Consider the following 21,119-nt stretch of genomic DNA (forward strand, 5'->3'; position numbering starts at 1 on the left):
TTGACAATTCACAGCTTATGAGAAGAAACCGCAGTGAATCTCAGGCTCGTCAGACTCTAAAAGTCACATCCTTTTGTATTTTCATACTAAACAGAGAAGAGAGAAGTCTGAATCTTCTGTCCCCAGGGAACAAAATTTTTCAATCAGAGAAATGAATTATCTTTATACTTTGCAGGTAAGTAGGTAGCAAAACCTCAATTCAAGACTACATTTAAAAGTAGTGACATGAGTAGCTAGGACATATGTCTAGTGACATATGCTATGAAGCCTAACAATTTCCCTCACGATTCCCAAATCATATGCACAGCTACATTTAATAAGAGTTACATGTATCAGTACCAGGTTCTGAAAGCTGAATTAGCAAAGAAAAACTAAGATTTTTCAGCAACGAGGTTCTTGTCTAGTAAGAAAATTATATTAAACAGAGTATTGTACTCATCAGGCAGTTCTGATTCACAATTCAGCTTGCTCAATGTTTATAAAATATGACAACAAACAATTATAAAATTCTTCTAACTTTGTGTATAATATTGTTGCCTATAGTTCCTCCTGGGAATAAAAAGGGCAGATTTTCCTGCTAAAGCTTCTTGCTATTGTTTTCCAATTTCCATTTTTAGAGAGATCTGAAATGGGCATGACTTAAAGTAGTAATTTTTCAGTTTGTTTGTTTGTTTATGTATATATGTATGTATGTATTTATATGTGTTTTTATTTAAATTCCGGTTAGTAAATATACAGTGCACTATTAGTTCCAGGTGTACAATATAGTGACTCAACATTTCCATACAACACCTGGTGCTCATCACAAGAGTCTGTTTCTTGGTTTGCCCCTCATTCTCTCTTTTTCCCCCTTTGCTCCTTCATTTTGTTTTTTGAATTTCACATATGAATGAAATCATATGGTATTTGTCTTTCTCTGACTGACTGACTTTGCTTAGCATAATAGTCCCTAGCTCCATCCACATCATTGTAAATTTCGTTCTTTTTTATAGCTGAGTAATATTCCTCTGTATGTGTGTGTGTGTATGTGTATAATCACCTCTTCTTTATCCATTCATCAGTTGATGGACCATTGAGTTGTTTCCATAATTTGACTATTGTAGATAATACTGCTCTAAATATCAGGGTACATGTATCCCTTTGAATTAGTATTGTTGTATTCTTTGGGTAAATACTTAGTAGTGCAATTGCTAGATAGTAGGGTAGTTCTGTTTTTAGCTTTTTGAGGAATCTCAAAAAGATGCAACCAGCACACCAGTTTGCTGCACTGGTTTGCACTCCCACCAACAGTGCAAGAGGATTCCTTTTTCTCCAATCCTCACCCATACCTGTTGTTTCTTGTGTTGTTGATTTTAGCCATTCTGACAGGTGTGAGGTGATATCTCATTGTAGTTTTGAATTGCATTTTCCTGAAGATGAGTGATGTTGAACATCTTTTCATGTGCCTGTTGGCCATCTGTATGTCTTCTTTGGGAAAAAAAAATCTATTCATGTGTTCTGCCCATTTTTGAGTTGGAATATTAGTTTTTTGGGGTATTGAGTTTTGTAAGTTCTTTTTATATTGGGGATACTTACCCTTTATCAGGTATGTCATTTGCAAATACCTTCTCCCATTCCACAGGTTGCCTTTTTGTTTTGTTGATTGTTTCCTTTGCTGTGCAGAAGCTTTTATTTTGATGTAGTCCCAGTAATTTATTTTTGCTTTTGTTTCCCTTGCCTCTGAAGACATGTCTAGAAAAAAGTTGCTATGGCCAATGTGCACCTGGAACATTTTCCGGAGTGCCTCTCATCTTGGGTCACAAAACAAGCCTCAACTGCAAAAAAAAAAAAAAAAAAAAAAAAAAAATTGAAGTCCTACCATGTACCTTTTCTGACCACAATGCTATGAAACCAGAAATCAACCACAAGAAAAAATCTGGAAAGCCCACAATTACATGCAGGTTAAGCAACATGCTACTAAACAATGAATGGATCTACCAGGAAATCAAGGAAGAAATTTAAAAAATCATGGGACCAAATGAAAAAGAAAACACAATGCTCCAAGACCTTTGGGATGCAGCACAAGCTGTCCTGAGAGGCAGTTTTACACATTTTAGAAAGATATGATGAATTTGTGAGGAATTTACAGAATAAGGATAACAGATGTTTGGGAGCTTTAACTAGTAAGGAATTCCATGTGGAATTTGGGCTGAGGTAGTAGGTTACTAAAAAAGTAAGGTTTATCTCTCTAGCCTTTGTGACTTTGAAGTCACTATCTTTGGTCCAAAGGTGTCTTTTTCCTTAGTCCATGTAGCAGGGTATTTTTCATAGGGGAGATTTGTTTTCCTGGGGACAGGTGAGAGTCTGAGTGTCCTCATATGGGTTGTTTCTCATATATCTTCAATTCAAAATAATCAATATGCCATGTGTTACAATGGAGGCCCCTAGAACACTAACCAAATCTCCACTCTCCAGACATCAACTGGGTGTCGTACAATTCAATTCAATTTTGAAATGATTTCCCTGTAGTTAGTGTCCTATCCCACAAGTTAAGGACAGTCCCACAAGACTGCCCTCCATTTCAGATACCAGTCACAAGGTCAGCCTCCCATTCTATTCTTCTGACCCACTCGGTATAATCAGAGTTCCTACCCATTCCCTGTGCAGGTTTGATAATACCCAAGCTGGGTGTGTTCACCGTACCAGTTCCTTGATGCGTTCACCAACCAAGAAGCTCTCCAGATTCTCATTATTTTTTCCAGAGTTTTATAGTTTATATTGCATAGGCATAATTGATTGAGTTAATTGCCAGTAGCTGATGATTTAATCTCTAGCCCCTGTGCCATCACCGGGGCGGGGGGGAGGGGGGTGGGAGGGGGATGAAGATTCCAAACCTTCTAATTCATGCCTTGTTCTTTCTGGTGGCCAGCGACCATCTTGAGGCTCTCTAACGGCCCCCAGCCACATCAGTCACCTCATTAACATAAACTCAGAAAGGGAGCTATTATGAATAACAAAAGATGCTTGTCACTCATGAAATTGCTAGGTTTCAGAAGCTCTGTGCCAGGGTTTGGGGTAAAGACCAAATATATATTTCTTCTATCACAGTATCACATTACCCTACCTGTTAACTCTTTTTTACAGGACACATCCTAGACCTGTGGTTCTAATTACTGAATGCACTACAGTTGCCTCAAAGAGCTTGAGAATATGAAATTCTAACAATTTCCTAGGTAATGCTGATGCTGCTGGTCTGGAGACCACCCCCTTCTGAAGGGCCAAGATCTTGCCATTATTTAGCAGCAACTCTTCTGTGCTCGTAACTTCATGTGTCCCATTCTCTGATTTCCTTTCATCATTTCCTTCAATACTCTGACTTTAGAATCTTCCAGTCTCTCTGGGTTCTCTGTATTATTATCTTACCACATAATGTTGAATCTCACTCTTTTTTTTTTTTAAGATTTCATTTTTATTTATTTGTCAGAGAGAGAGGACATAGGCAGGCAGAGTGGCAGGCAGAGGCAGAGGGAGAAGCAGGCTCCCCACTGTGCAGGGAGTCCGATGTGGGACTCGATCCCAGGACACTGGGATCATGAACTGACCCGAAGGCAGCCGTGGGACTCGATCCCAGGACACTGGGATCATGAACTGACCCGAAGGCAGCCGCTTAACCGACTGAGCCACCCAGGCATCCCAAACCTCACTCTTTTGAGGTCCTCTCTCCACATGTTTTCCTGCCTAAATTCCATGGTCCATCAATCCCTTATATACATCCTTAACTTCCTCATTCCCTTTCAATTTGTTGAATCAGCTTGGAAAATAACCCTGGCTAGATCCAAATTTCCATTTATTCTTAAGCAACTGGATATATGGAACAAATCACCAGTCACACAGTCTTCTCCACTGTAAATTTATAACTGAGAATCTCCTCACTGCCCATTAATCGATCATACTGCATATACCCGAACCCATTCTTCATCTAATTTGCCTAGATAGCAGTTTTGCATCTTCTCCCGTCTCTTAAGCCCCCAGACACTTCCCCAGAAATCAGTCTCTTTGGTTGCTGCTTCCCTGAGGACATTGAATCAACCAGAAGACAATTTTCCTAACTCCTAAAACCATTTATACCTTCTTTACGACATCTACATTCATAGTCTGCCCCCTCTCTGTGAACTGTCACCTACCTATATTCATTCCCTTATGATGCTTACTTCATAAATGAAGAAACTGAGAATGGAGTTAAACTTAGTTTCTTATGATAACATAGCTTAGATTCAAACCCAGAGTCTGTTTCCCAAGCTGGGGCTCAAAAATGTGTGCGTTTGGAATGGGTGAGCCCAGTAGAAAATCAAGGCTGGAGAGATCCTGCATGAAACTACTAACTGAGGAAATAGACACTTACTACTATGAGCACTTTGAAATATAGACCTTCAGCATTCTCATCTGGACCAAAATCAGTCAGTCTGGAGGGATGACTAGTGTTTGAGATTTTGAGGGTCATTGGACAAATATCGTCACCCAGCAATTAGATACGAAAAGCTTAACTGGCACATGATTTTAAAAGCATTTAATTTATAATATATCATTGGTCAAATGCAACTTTGGAAATGATCATATAGCAGATAATTACAAATCTACATGAGTAGGAAGGGTGGAGAGAACCCAGAGTTTTCCCAGATGCCTGAAATTAGGGAAATTCTTATATCCCAGAAGGGAAAGGGCTCAGAAAGGGAAGCTTGAGGACATAGAAAATGCACTTCAACATTTTTATTATTTTGATAAAATGTCAATTCATTGAAAGAAAAACTAATGAACATGTGACATGACTTTGTCATTCACATCTGTCGATGTGTTCAGCAATATTTCACAATGTAAAAATTCTTTAACAGTGGTTTGTTAATAAAGACCTCTTTCTGAGGAATTTATTCATCAAAATCTCTAAAAAATTCTGAAAATGTTAGTATTTTCAATTTAAGTATCATATAACTCTACATAAAATAACTTTATACCAATGTACACACTCTGTGAAAACAACTCCACTTTAGTTATTGGCTGGTGATTTTGGTTGCATTTCATTTTATAAACACAAATCTAGTTAAAACTCAGATTCTGAACTGAATTTCAGAATAAATATCTCAAAAAGATCAATTATATATGCAGTCCAATCTTTAAAAAAAAATCTTCCCTGGTTATTTCTTAAGATACTCCACAAGCTCTGACTTTGGATAGACCCTGGAAAAGTATCTAGATTTGTGTGTAGCCATTGCAACATGGGAGCTCTGAATGTCTATTCTGTTTTTGGTAGCTCTTAGTCTAATTGCTGTAAAATATTTAATAGATTAGTTGACAAATGGAAAATTTGAACTTCATGCACTAAAATTTTACTTTGTCTCTTCTATATGCCCCTATTTTTCAAGAGCTGATAATACATTTACTTTACTACATCATAATGTATTTCAGGCTTTTTGTCTTCAGCTACAGAAATCCCCCATCTTTTTAATTATGTTAACAGCCCTTAGTCACCCGGCATAGCCTATCCACCTCCACTAATTCACAGCTCTGTTATATTTCTCCAGGGGATGTATATCCATAGTTAAGCCTTTTTATAAGGTTTATTTTTTTTCCTTCCAGTTTTTTTTTTTCTTTGACTGCCATCCAAACTTTTTTTGGCTTTATCAGGGATTTTTACTTTGTTTGTTACTTCCTTTTTTTCCCCCAAAGCTTTTCATAATTTACTGGGGTTATATCTTCCTAGGCTTTTAGTTCTCTTACAGATTTGTTTTTAAGACTTCAAACTTTTTCATTTTATTTTTAGCTCATGATACTTGCAAAAGTCTGTACCCTTTTGATTTTCACTTGCTTCATTGACACATTCTTGTGTTTTGTTTTCATTTTAAAATACCAGAAAGTAAAATGTCTCAGCAGCTTGGTGAGTGGAATATTTATAATTCCAAAAAAAATTTACTTTTTTGGAGATATTTGCTTGTAGGTTAAAATCTTGTGTATAAATTCCTGGAAAAAAAATCTTAACTTTCCAGGGAGTTGACTAACCTTCTTTTATCATTAAATGCAATCATTCTATGATATCATTCTATATCTGGTACAATACTTATATTCCTCCACTGAGAGGAAATAATTAACAAAGATTTGTTATTAATGACATCTAAATGTTAATGTATTCAATTAGATATTACTAAAATGCTATTAAGCAAGTGGACACAGAAAAGTATAAAAACAAAGTTGTATATAATTTACCTTTATTCATAACAGACCTCTTTTTTTAATCTTCTGAAAATGGAGAACAACCTGGTGTTGTAAGGGCATACTGACTAGGGGGAGAAGAGTGGGGAAAGGAGAAAAGCCCTGATTTCTAGCATTTTCCCATTTCTATGGTGTGAGTACTATCACAATGACCAATTTCAAGCTACCAGCAGTTTAACAACTAGTCCACAGAATTTCTAAAAGCTTATAAGCTGATACAGGCTAAACACAGTTCTAGCACAAAATTTAAAATGTTTATTAATTTTCAGTAGGTCACAGATATCTTTGCATATATATTAATTTCAGTGACCCTTAAACAAACACAAAGCTTATATATAGATTTTGATAAAACTTTGCCTTTCTACCCATGGATCCTTGTGTAAGAATCCCCTTTCTACGTGTACTTGTGATTTAAGGGGTTCAGAATTTATGATTCACAGATGATAATTTACCTTTTATTTAAAAAAATTTTTTTTGAAGATTTTATTTATTTATTTGGCAGAGAGAGAGATCACAAGCAGGCAGAGAGGCAGGCAGAGAGAGCGGGGAAGCAGGCTCCCCGCTGAGCAGAGAGCCCGATGCGGGGCTCCATCTCAGGACCCTGAGATCATGACCTGAGCCAAAAGCAGAGGCTTAACCCACTGAGCCACCCAGGTGCCCCATTTTTAAATTTTTTAAAATTTTTTAAAGTTTTAATTTAAATTCCAGTTGGTTAACATAGAGTGTAATATTAGTTTCAGGGCTACGATATAGTGATTCAGCACTTCCATACAACACCCAGTGCTCATCACAAGTGTCCTCCTTAATCCCCATTACCTAGTTCACCAATCCCCCCCCCCCCCGCCCCCGTAACCACCAGTGTATTCTCTATGATTAAGATTCTGCTTTTTGGTTTGCCTCTCTCTCTCTTTTTCCCTCCCTGTATTTATTGGTTTTGTTTCTTAAACTCCACCTATGGGTGACAAATATGAAAGACATATTTGTCTTTCTCTGAATGTTTCCCCTTAGCATAATACGCTCTAGCTCTATCCACATTGTTGCAAATGGCAATATTTCATTATTTTTTATGGCTGAGTGATATTCCACTGCGTGCGCGCGCGCGCATGTGTGTGTAATATATAATATTTTCTTTATCCATTCATCAGTTGATGGACATTGATTCCATAATTTGGCTATTATAGATAATGCTCCTATGAACTTTGGGTTGCATGTATCCCTTTGAATTACTATTTCTTTATTCTTTGGGTGACAATTTATCTTTTAATCTCAACACTTTGGCTTTCATAATTTGAGAGTCAGGTGCTTAACTGCAGCATTAAAAACTGCGTTTCCTCAGTGAAACTTAAGAACTGTCGGAAAAAGTTGCCTCGGTCTCCAAAGAGCATGCTTCTCTTCCTGAATCATACCATCTAGAGAGATACTTTTGTTTCAGAGATAATATATGATTTTTACACTTCCAGTTACTAGTTATCTACTTTGGGATTCTTTGTTTCTATATTTCTATCAGAAAATGTGAATAAAGAACAACTTTTACTTGCTGGTATATTAAAATAATAAATTTTTCTTTTCATATTTTGGTGATTTTTGTCAAAATATAAAATCATAAGTTAAATTTAGTGAATATCCGAATTTCTGATCTATTGTTAAAAAAAATTTAGATGTTGTTTTGTTAAAAAAAGGGAAAAGAATTTATTCTTTGATTCTCAATTGCCACTTCAATGATTTGTGGCTTTTTTTTATAGTTTATCTAATTAAAAGGCAGAACTCTCAATTTCAAGTTTTATATGCATCAACTGTCTTATTGGAAAGTAAATTCTCTAACCCATATAATCTGGAGTCAAGAAACTTGTAAAACAAAACAAAAAAAAAATCACTTTAATTTCGTTGCTGACAAGTTTCCGAATTTAAATCTCAACTCCCTGTGATGAATTTATTTACTTTGTGCTGACAAGACAGTATCTTGGGGCTTTGTTTTCCAAGTCAGTTCTAAATCTGCAGTGTATCAAAATCTCCTCATTATGCTTTGGATGTTATGGTAGATAAATGGTATCTTCACAAAGATACATTCATTCTGGTATTGAAAATGCCTACTTAACATTCTGTATGAATAGTTTTATTGAAAAAATATGTAGACAAGCCATTAATTATACACAAAGACTTGGAACAAATTCTTATAAGAAGCATAGCATGCCTTCCATTAAATGTACACATTTTATACAAAGTTACTGAAAGTCCTCCTGAGGTTAAACAATAAATCTTAGAAATTTAATCACTCTGCTCCCCAAAAGGTAATTTTTTTTTCTCTATGACACCCATAGGGTATACACTCAGATCTTAGTGTAGTTTAAATAACCAGACAGTATTTCCAGTGCATTTTTCTGTTTCTTAAAAATCTAGTTGCTGAGAATAAGTTGTCCGATTATCTTCCTCAATTTCTTTTTGTTTTGTTTTGTAATTATTATTCTATTTTGGTTCTCCTTCAGAATTGTGAAATATCTTGAATCAGAAAATGCAGAGAATGAGAGACAATGCCTCCCTATCATGAAACCGAATCTGGAAAAAGTATTTTGTTGTAGATTCTACCTTGAATTCAAAGCACAATTTTATTAAGAGCATTTTCTAGCTCCTGCATTTCACAGCAGTATAAGATTTATTGTATTTTTATTTGGAAAGAGATTCAGCAGATAAATGATCACTTTATTTCTTACACTTTTAACTTTGATATTCTAAGTCTCTCACATTATAAGGATTAGTGAAGTCTTTACAAGTAAAATTCACAATCTTTTTTTTTTCCAGTTAAAAAGTGCTAGCAGATCATAAATACACATTCACAAATAGGTAAAACAAACAAACAAACAAACAAAAAACAAACAAAAAACCCCACAAACTTAAATACAATTAACTGACCAAAAGAGAAACCCACAAATATGCCTTAAAATTCTTACTATCCTAAGAACCAAAATGGATTGAAAACAAACATTTCTCAGGAAAAAAGACTAAAAAGCTAAAATATATGGCAAGGAAATTCCTCATTGCTATCCAGTATGTGACTAGTCTGGCATTTCAATAAGTGCTAAATTTTTTTCTGAAAATGTAGAAATTAACTGACTGGCGGTAGAACTTCAAAAGCTTTCCCTCTACAAATGCCAATCTTGCAACTGGTAAAGAGAATTGTTCTGTTAACTTATTAGCAGACTCAAATTAAGAAATCCCTTAAATTCTTTTTTTTTTTTTTTGAAAGTCACAGTTTTATCTTTCTATAACTAGATTAGGAGGAAAGACCACGAAGAACGCATTGGTTGCAGGAAGAAGCTAGAGACTTCTAGGGTCTGGCATTTGATGAGATATTCAGTTACTGTGCATTTCCATTGTTTTTCCATGGCAGAACATACAGCAGAGGCTTGGGAACATGCATACCTGAAGACAGGTTACTCTAATGTTTCATAACTGTGTTGCTTGCAGGGCTGTTGTTGCCACAGTAGTTGGCTGTGCCCCAGACAAATGGGGTGCTGGTCTGTTCCCACAGATCTTTATCCCAGTCTTCATCGCAAGGAGGGCACTGCCACGTGCTCTCAGCCAGAGTCTCTTGTCCAAGGTTATTTATTTATTTGACGGACAGAGATCACAAATAGGCAGAGAGACGGAGAAGCAGGCTCTCCGCTGAGCAGAGAGCCTGATGCCGGACTCGATCCCAGAACGCTGGGATCATGACCTGAGCTGAAGGCAAAGGCTTTAACCCACTGAGCCACCCAGGAGCCCTCCCTTAAATTCTTACCAAGAATCCTCAGAGAAGCCTGTTGAGCCACGTTGCTTATTCAAAATTCTGATTAGAGGGGCACCTGGGTGGTTCAGTCATTAAGCGGCTGCCTTCAGCTCAGGTTACAATCCCAGAGTCCTGGGATCAAGCCCCGCCTAGGGCTCCCTGCTAGGCGGGAAGCCTGTTTCTCCCTCTCTCACTCCCCTTGCTTTTGTTCTCTCTCTGTGTCAAATAAATAAAATCTAATCACTGATTAGGAAATTCCCTTTACACTCTCTTCCATGTGACAAATACACAGGGACTCTGCAATCCAGGCAAGTAGATCTGACTTACTATCACTTCAGATACTCAAGAGGAGGACTGCATTACTGACTAGCTGAAATTCTTCATGAAGTTTCCCACGCCTAAAGAATGAATGTAACATCTGTAGCTCATTGTGTTGGCACTTTGGAGCTCTTCTTATTGGCCATTTCATTCTGACAATAAAAAGTTATAGAGCTGTGTTAGTCCCTCACTGTAAGTCATATTGTGGTATATGTTGAGTGAGCAGGGATAGAAATACAAGTAACCCACAGCCAGTGACCTCAGTTTGCTTTAAGTGGATCATACGTACACTATATTTAAATTCCTGGTAATGCCCTGGACAGTCCCAAATGACATGAACATTGTCCCTCCCAAGATGCCTTGCTCTCATCTCAAAATGTTTGCCGAACTTGCTCCAAAGCTCTGTATATTTACAAACTTGAATTTCTGTGTTTTGTTTTATTAAGTAGATAAATGAGTGTTGGCCACTCACTTAAATTCTCTCATTTTTAAGCTGCCGTGATGCCATTTTGCTTGGCTTTTTATGCCTCTAAAGTCACACATAAGTTTTCTTTCTAGCCTTTTCTAATGTCATCTACTCAAGTTCTGATTGTCCTCTCCTCATCTGCCCAGCTCCCAGAAGCTGGTCCTCCATTCTCTAGTCTCATATACTCTCTTTGAGCGATTTTATTTACAACCACATCAGAAACACCTGTAATTTCATGGCTCTTGGATCTGTACCCATATTTTCAACATCTCTTTAGCTAGAGACTCATATGGGGACTCCCTTCTAATACTCTCAGTCACCATTAGTGAACATTTCCTCTTCTCTTCTCTTCCCATTCTCACACCCTCTGCTCCAGTCTGCACCTCTTTCTGCTTTCCATATGCTGCTTATTTCCATATTTCCACGCCTGGTCACCAGAGGCAGATATTCCAGCTTCATGCTCGCCTCCTATCCATCCGTCTTACCTTCTGCCCCAGTTATATCCAGTGAGTCACCATACCTCTGGAATCGTTCGCCCCTGTCTATCATCATTTCTCTTGCCATTGGTACATCTCTCAATGTCTCTCACCTGGACCATTTATATACTAGACTTCTTCCCTTCTCCAGGTTTACTGATCTCATTTGCATGGCTATGTCTTTCATATCTTCAGAATAAAACTTAGGTTCTTCTCTGAAATGCAGGCTCTTTAGGATTTAGAGATCTCAGCTATCAGCCCCGGCTTTTCATTCAAGACACTGAGGACATTTTGTCCCCAAAGCACTCTCCCTGAAATTGATTTAATGGGTGTGGGGGATGATCTATGCCAAAGTATTTCTAAAAACCCAAGGGATCTAAATAGAAAGATCAGAATGTCTCTGATTCTGTCCTTTTACCCTTTCCCATCTGCCCTTAGGGACCTGAATGCTCTCCCTCCACTTGCTTAGGACCCTGTACCTTTGCACACCAGACCCTTAGCCAGCACACCCTTTTATCTGTTTTCCTTCCCATCTTTAGTGCCTCTTTCTCAGTAATCTGCTTAAACTGTATTCAGAACAGCTGGAAAGTCGATTCCACGAACACACCCTCAAGTGAAGTGACAGATTACCCTCAAATTTTATTATGGAAGGATGTACACTTATTGTAATTGTTACATTTGTTCACCTCTGCTGAGCTGTGAGTTCCTTTAAGAAGGGAATGTGTTGTTCTGAAGCTCTCAATCTATCCCAAGGGCTGGGGCACAATAAGTATTAAATTATTATACTTATATACATATATACACTTTAATGTGTATATATATACACATTAAAAGATTTTTAAATTGACTTTAAGGTATTCCACATGATTGGATTCTGTGTCTAATATTATCAAGGGTTGGATGATATCAAAATAATTCACAAGTCCAGCTCACTTTTCAGCACCTTCCCAGCTTGCAGTTGAGGCTGTCATAGACTCTAACTGGTCTGTTCGCCCTTGCATCTCAAGGCCTTTGTACTGGCTCTTTTTGTTAGCTGATCGGTACAATTTCAATATATTTGAATGGCTCATTCATTCACATTATTTACATCTCTGTTCAAATGTAATCTCAAAGAGGCCTTCCCTTCTCTACTTAACCTTATGGAAATAGCCCCTCAGCCCAGCTCCTTCCACTTTCTTTATCCCTGCTGTATTTCCTCTATGAAATTTCTTGCTATATTAAATTACCTTATTTATATTGTTTGCTCATTCATTCATTCACTTCTACTCCAGAATGTAGACTTGAAAACAATGCTAACCCTAAAATTGGTTGCTCAAGAGATTTTTCTTTTCTTTTTCTTTAAAGATTTTATTTATCTATTTGAGAGAGACAGAGAGCACAAGAGAGAGAGAGAGAGAGAGAGAGAACAAGGAGGGGGGAAGGGCAGAGGGAGAGGGAGAAGCAGGCTTCCTGCTGAGCAGGGATCCAATGAGGGATTGGAGCTTGTGGGGCTCCATCCCAGGACCCCAGGACCATGACTTGAGCTGAAGGCAGATGCTTAACCAGGTGTCCCGCTCAGGAAATTTTTCAATATTCTTTTTTTAAAAAATGAATAAAAGTGACTTTTATTACTGAAATTTCAGAAGCTCAGTTCTCTTCTAATCATGGAAGTTTTCTTGTTCATTTTTACTTGTCCTATATTCATCATATGGTATTTTACTCATTGGAAATATTTGTATGTTAATATTTTGATTTGAAGTAAACTATTCATGTAAATACCAATTGTCTATAGCTCTAATTTTTCAAAATCTTTCTGTGTATTTCATTACACTTCACAGGGATTTAAGTGCCTTTAAACTTCTAGACTATGTTCTTGAGAGGTCAGCATTAACTTCTTCTGTAGATTAGAAAAAAAAAAATCAGGCAGGTAGAAATAAAATGATTTATGTCATCTGCTTAGTATGCCTAACTGTTCCCTTCTTTGAGAAATCCTTAACCTCTGCTTCCTCAGCATTGCATTTTCCTTATTCCGTTACTTGGTACCGTGCTTTTATTTTTTTTGACTGAACTCTGAGCCATCTTGTTTTGTTGCCACTACAGATGCTATTAACTTGCATTTACTGTCATCATTTTATAAATTCTGGTCTTGGCTTCCTGATAAACTCTATGTCACTCACTTCCCAGCCACTATCAACGATACCTCCTGAGTGACTGACTTCTCCAACTTCATCTTTAGACATCTCTAGCCAATCTCCAGGCATTCTCTGTATTTACCTTAATGCCCTTGAACACATGAGTCTTAAAATGGTGAATACTGAGCAGGGAACTTATATCCATTTTAACACATTAGTGGCACTAACTGTGTTTTGATTTTTTTTTTTTTTTTTGCAGCTTGGTTGGTTGGTTGGTTGGCTTTTGTGTGCTTTTAGTCTATTGTTTCTAATTTTTTTCTCTTTTAAACCTTCATTTTCAATCATTTTTCTGTTTTTCTTGACAAAGAGTGTCTATTCTGGTCGGTCTTTCCTTTTTCTACTATCACTATTCACATCTTGGTCACCTATTTCCTGAAGCACTACAATAATGTAATAAGGACAGCTAATACTTTGAGTGCTTATTTTGTGCCATGCTGTGTCCTAAGCATTTTGCATGTCAATTCAGACCCTATAAAAGCTTTATACTTTTCTGAATAACCCAATCAATTATTCATGTTGGTGAGGGGTAGAAGAATGCGCATTCCCTTTTACTGTTGGTAGGGGTGGGGGGAAAAAAAAGCTTTATAGTTTTCTCACCATCTTAACCCAATGAAATTTATCAACCTTTATTTGGCCTTTAGAAGATACTGACTAAAATTAGTCAACTGTAGTATGAAGCTATTAAAAAAAATCAAAACTGATAGTTGAAATCATAATTATTTTGAGATGGAATCTTTTATCTCAGCTAGTATGCATGCAGTCTGCTTATACATGTAGTACGATACTTTTCAACATTGTTAGCCCAGCACTATGTTCAAGACATTCAGGCAAGAAATGGTTGCCACTGCTTACTTCTCTACTTTCAGTCTTCCTTCCTGTTAGTCCTGCCCATTCATAGTTAATAGAATAGTTTTACTGTTTTACCGTTTACAACTCACCACTATACCATTAAAAAAATATATATATATAGCATTCCTGGGGTGCCTGGGTGGTTCATTCAGTTGAGTAGTCAACTCTTGGTTTTGGCTCAGGTCATGATCTGAGGGCCCTGGGATTGACCCATTGGGCTCTGTGCTCAGTATGGAGTTTGCTTGAGATTCTCTCTCTCTGCCCTTCTCAGCCCTTCCACCCACCTAGGCATGTGCACTTTCTCCTTTTTTCAAATAAATAAATAAATAAAATCTTTTAAAAAAATGTAACATTCCTGGGGTGCCTTGGGTGGCTCAGTGGTTAAGTCTCTGCCTTCAGCTCAGGTCATGTTCTCAGGGTCCTGGGATCGAGCCCCGCATCGGGCTCTCTGCTCAGCAGGGAGCCTGCTTCTTCCTCTCTCTCTCTGCCTACTTGTGATCTCTCTCTCTGTCAAATAAATAAAATCTTAAAAAAAAATAACATTTCCAAGTTTATTAATTTGTCTGTGTAAGGTCCTGTATCTCTGACCTCACATCATTATTCAGAAGCTCATGACACTATTCTTACCCATGACTGTCCTTTACATTAAAAAAGTTCCAAGCTTTTAAGCCATGTTCTCTTATTTACTATACCATGTCAGCTACCCCTTGTGTAGTCATATCACAGTAGGAGTACCAAAATTAACTATAAGGTATAGAAGAAATTTGTTAGGATTCTATATAATTTTTCAGACCATGAAATCACATAACTTTGAGTATGGAATTGTGAAACCCTTTAGAGGTCATTCAGTAGAAAACAGACCTCTTCTGGTGCCTGGGTGGCTCAGTGGGTTAAAGCCTCTGCCTTCGGCTCAGGTCATGGTCCCAGGGTTCTGGGATTGGGCCCCGCATCGGGCTCTCTGCTCCACAGGGAGTCTGCTTCCTCCTCTCTCTCTGCCTCCCTCTCTGCCTAATTGTAATCTCTTTCTGCCAAATAAATAAATAAAATCTTTTAAAAAATGTTAAAAAAAAAAAAAAAGAAAAAGAAAAAGAAAACAGACCTCTTCTGACACTTGGGTTTGGTGGTCTGCTTGAATCCTATTAAACAAAAAGTACACACTTCATGAAGTAGACAATGTAATTACTACTCATAATGTTAAAAATGCTTTCTTTCTTTCTTTTTTTTTTTTTCCAGGTAATTGGCTTTCATGAAATTTGTAGACTGCTGGAAAAAACACAGAATTTTTAACTTTGGATAGCTTGCAAATATATAAGGAAAAATTTCTTAATTTTTTCTTTGAATTAAACATGGGACAACCTAAAGTTATCTAAATTTTTCATGAATTTTAAAGCACTCCTCATATTTTGAAGTATCTTCTTGATGCTCTGCATTATATTAATGTATCTTTTGAAATGAGAGTTTCAGAAAATAGTATTTGGCTTGTAGTGTAACAATTTACTAGTTACTCTTCTACGATGTAGTAACTTTGTAATAACTCTTACTACAGTTTTATTTTATTTTTTCTTCAGTTTTAACCTAAGGTTAGCAGAAATTTAGCTTATAGTGAACTAATTCATTCTGATCTTTGCAAAATAAAATACTTTGACGTTTTCCTTCCTGTATTCATTTATTTGTAATCCATCTAACATTTATTATTGAGCAAATCCCAAGTAACAAGTACCATTACAATTGCAAAAGATACTGAAAAGCAAATGCAAATCTTAGGGGCACCTGGTTGGCTCAGTGGGTTAAGCATCTGCCTTCGGCTCAGGTCATGATCTCGATCAAGCCCCAACTCTGGCTCTCTGCTTAGCTGGGAGTCTGCTTCCCCCTCTCTCTCTGCCTGCCTCTCTGCCTACTTGTGATCTCTCCCTCTCTCTCTATCAAATAAATAAATAAAATCTTAAAAAAAATACAAATCTTGTATTTGCTATAAATAGGAGACCAAGACAAATGAACTGAAACTTACAGGATGCTGTGTCACGTGTTTCAAGTTTGGGTTTCTCAAAAAAATACACTTCATAAACCTAAATATAGAACTTGATATTTGTCTCTATTAAATTTGATTAAGATGCTTAGTTCTTAGGCATCTTACTTTTGAGTATTGGGTTAAACAATCCAATATATGTTTACAGTCCATATCTTTATCCATGCCATTGATAAAAATAATGAGTAGGCAAAGTCTAAAGAAGAGTGGCACCCTAAGATGTTACTAGAAACCTCTTTCCAAGGTGTAAAAGGAAGAAGAACAAGCGTTATGTGAGACATGTATCACCAATAAAACAGGTGTATTAGAGTTCTCCAGAGAAACAGGACCAATAGGATATTTAAAATAAGAAATATTAAGAGATTTATTGGGGAATCGGCTCATGTGATTATGAAGACTGAGAAATCCCACCATCTGTTGTCTGCAAACTGGAGATCCAGGAAAACCAATGTTGGAAGGCCTGAGAATCAGGGAAGTGGGTGGTATAAATTCCAGTCCAAGGGCAGCAGAATCAGTCAGCTCAATCAGACAGGCTGGAGGGGAATGAGTCCTCCCTTTCTCTGCTTTTTGCTTCATTCAGGCCGTTAGCAGATTGGGTGGTGCTCACTCCCTTGGGGAGGGCAATCTGAGGCCCCTGATTCAAACATTAATCTCAGACAGCAACACCCTCACAGTCACAGCCAGCAATCATGTTTAATCTGGGCCCCCCAAGTGCCAGCCAAGTTGACATATGCAATTAATAATCACAGCAGGTAAAATCACTCTGAGCTCAAAATCTTTTTTTTTCTATGCAGTCTGTGTACCTTATTCTACTGTACAGATAAAACTAAAATATTCCTTTTAGAAACAGTATGTACCGAATTTCCCTTTATTATATCTGTTGTGATAACATTATACCATCTCTCTGCAATCCTGCCTGTTATTCTAGGATATGTGCTATAGTGATCGAAAGCATAGGCCCTATTTGGGGGGCCCAACTTGATGGTTGCCAGACCGAATTCTCAGGACACAAAATGAGACAAATAAGAAGGCAATAGTTGTCCCTAAAAGAGAAAGCATCCACTATCAGTGTTACCCAAATACAGAAACACAAATCGCAATTCAAAGATCCAATTCATACAAAGGTTTTTTTTTGCCTGCCAATGTGAATTAAGAAAGGCAGGGACAACATAAAATTTTACCTTCCTCTCTCTTTTTTTAAAAGTTAGATTTCTTTTTTCTTTATAAGGGGGGGGGGAGGAGATGGGGGAGGGGCAGAGAGAATTTTTTTCCAAGATCTTTTATTTATTCGTTTGAGAGAGAGAGAGAGAGAGAGTGCACACGGGAGAGGGGGTTGGGGGTGAGGGAAATTGGGAGAGGGAAAAGCAGATGCCACATTGAGCAGGGAGCCTGATTCAGAGCTTGTTATGGGGCTCGATCCCAGGACCACAGGATGATGACCTGAGCAGCCACCCAGGCACCACAGACAGAGAAAGAATTTCAAACAAGCTTCACGCCTAGCTCCCGCCCTGAGATAACGACCTGAGTGGAAATCAAGAGTTGGAGGCCTACCGGACTGAGCCACCCAGGTGCCCTCACTTTTCTCTTAACGAGGAAGTCTGGGTGGCTCAGTGGAATAAGCCTCTGCCTTTGGCTCAGGTCATGATCCCAGGGTCCTGGGATCGAGCCCCGCATCAGGCTCTCTGCTCAGCAGAGACCCTGCTTCCCCCCCTCTCTCTGCCTGCCTTTCTGCCTACTTGTGAGCTCTCTTTCTCTGTCAAATAAACAAAATCTTAAAAAAAGAAAAAAGAAAAACCAACCAACCAGGAGGCACAGACAGAGATGGGGAGAGCTGACTTTGGTAAGAATTCCCACTCTTTTTGGCCTTTTAACAGTTTTCCCGGGATCCTGTCTGCAGACTAAGGAGCGAAGTGGATATCCCAGCCGGTCTCATTGTGGTCACCTGAAACTGTAGAGGAGGAAAAGTCGTCTTCCCTTTTCTCTTTCTTGGGTGCTTGGCCGAGCCCTGTTTTCTCCAGGGCACCTCATAAATGAGCGTTTTTCTAGGTGAAAAGTTCTCCGCTGTGGCCACTGTAATTCAAGATTGTCTTTGGTAAGATTCGCCTGCTTGCTGAGCTTTAACATTTTATCTCCCTGAAGCCTCACGGTGGCCCTCGTCTACGCTGAACCCAGTCCAACCACGGATTCAGTCTGGTGTCTAAGTCGGACTCAGTCTGACACCCGGACTCAGTCCCTTTCTTAAAGATTTTATTTATTTGAGAGAGAGAGAAAGAGCATGAGAGTGGGAAGGGTCAGAGGGAGAAGCAGACTCCCTGCCACGCAGGGAGCCCCATGTGGGACTCAAAGATCATGACCTGAACCGAAAGCAGCCGCTTAACCAACCGAGCCCCTCAGGCGCCCCTCAGTCCCGTTTCTAGGTGGGACCTGGTCTGACCTGCCCACGCTCCCGCCCACCCGGTCCAGTTTCTAGGTGGGACCTGGTCTGACACCGTCAACTCCTCCCTCCCCTTACCTGGTCCAGTTTCCAAGTCAGACCTGGTGTTTGCAGCTGACTTCCCCACGTGGGCAGGGGAAGAAATGTTTACAAGTTAGAAAGCTCAAAACACAGAAGGCTGTGAGGTAGAGCGAGAGGGACTTCGACCCACCGCCGTCCAGAGGCCGCAGGAGAGCCGTGAGCTCCAGGGACTCGACAGGTACCTCCCCACGGAACACTCACTCATGGCTCCTGCAGCCTTTCGGGATTCTCCTTCTGGTTCCTTCTTTTGAACCAGAACCGTTAAAAGTGACACGAAGCCATGTTAACTATTTTGAAGAGTTTATTTGGGCGGAAATCAGTTTGAATCAGGCAGCATCCGATCTCGCAGATAGAAAGAAGCTCCGAGGGGTTGTGCAAAATGAAGCACTTCTGTAAGCAGAGGGGAGCCGCGACAGTGGTTATCCTGGGCACAAAGAGCGGATTGGATAGTGCAAGGTTACTTTCCTTTAAGGGATGGCTGGGGTCCCTCGGGCAGATGACTTAGGTAGTGCTGCTCAGGAGATTACTGATTAACTGGTTTAGGATTCCATACCTGGGGGAGCTGAAATGGTCCTGAAGTTTGGTTTGGTGATGTGGGGGCTTAGCATAAGTGATTCCATTTTGTACCCCCCCCCGCCGCCTTTTTTTCAACAATTATTTCCTTAACTCCTTCAATGAAATGTAGACGTTGAATCAGGAAAAAGGCTAAAAAGGGGGGGGGGTGAAGTTGGATCTCATGAGGTAAAAAGAAGAGTCATGATAATTCCTTTAGCAAATGAAATCCAAAAGTAGAATCTGGGTCCTCAAAATTTACTTTGAGAGCAAAAGTTAATGAAAGCTATAAATGGCACAAAACTATCAAGGAAGTAAAGTGAGTTGTTTTCTATGTCCTTAACTCAAAAGCAACCAAAGGAATTAATAAGAAAAAAGAACTCTTTTCTTTTTATAGATTATCTATCTTCGAAGTTAAGCCGCTCTGGGTGCAAATTTCACTTGTGAGCTGGTTATGATGCTGTTTACCTAGTCTTTCTTCCAGGGTGACACAATGTTATTTCGGCTCATATGAAAATCAGTGTCTGGAAATAAAAAGCAATATATTTTGCAGTTGCTCAAAATCTAATTTTCAGCAGTATGGAATAAGTATTTGCATATGTAGTTCTCCATATATTTGCTCTTTTGAGTAACATACCTCAGAGTTTGCTTTCTTTTACTTTTCAGTCTACGCTAAAAATCAGACTGCTATCACTGGGTCATACATAATCAATCAAATAGACCAAAAAGCTATTTGAAGTAATTTTCTATCACTAAACTGCCTTTGGGGAACTGTATAATTGGTGTGCTAGATAGTCAAATGCATGCAAATGTCTTTAATGTTCATGACTTTGTTCCAGGTAGTCTCGTGGGTTCATACTACCCATTCTTTTTGCTTTTTGTAGGTAGGTGACTTTATATATTTTTAAGCTTTCAGTGTATAATAATAGTGACAAGAAAAATAAATATTCACCAAGGACTCAAAGATAATTACCAGGCCACTATTTTAAATGATAGTTAACTACAGGCCTCTACTGTTTGGGATGAATATAGACAATATTTTGAATAAATCCTTTTTCTTCAAGAACACTTTGAGGGATTGAGTGCACTTTTTTCTTTGTAAGTATCAGTTAAAATATAATTTGCATTCTCTCTGATCTTGGGGTTTTGATGTTGTGTGCAATGAACTGAGACATTGCATTACAAAAAGAAATCTTTATACACTTGACAGCTTTTAGGTCTCCAAGGATTCTATTCAATTAGTGTCATGTCCTGGTTCCCCATAGTATGGAAATGCACACAGAATTGCAGATATTTTAGAAATTGCATCTAATAAACCAGGAAAAGCATTATAAAACTCTTTCCTTAAAATAAAATTAAAAAATGAATTGGATTCCAGGATAACATATATAAATAAAAGCAGTAGCGTAGAACCTGGCATTTGGTTCATTCTGAATGAAGGTGTGTTATCTGAATCAGCTAACCTAAGATTCTAGAGCTATAATTTTAATTAAATATATCAAAACCTATTTAGACAGGCTGGGTCAAAGTCAGATTTTTTTCTCAATGGCAGCTGGAAAAATCCCATTTCTGAGGGAGAAGATGTCACCAATTAGATATTACAGATTGGAGTCCAGGATTGAGGTCACGTAGGATAGGATAGATTCCCAGAATAGATAGGAATGAATAGAACCTTCTGGTGAGTGTCAGCCTTTATCTATGGAGGGTATAGAAAGCAAAGACTAGAGGAGTTGAATCTATTAT

The sequence above is a fragment of the Martes martes genome (assembly GCF_963455335.1).
Source record: "Martes martes genome assembly, chromosome: 1".
Classification (NCBI taxonomy): Eukaryota; Metazoa; Chordata; class Mammalia; order Carnivora; family Mustelidae; genus Martes; species Martes martes.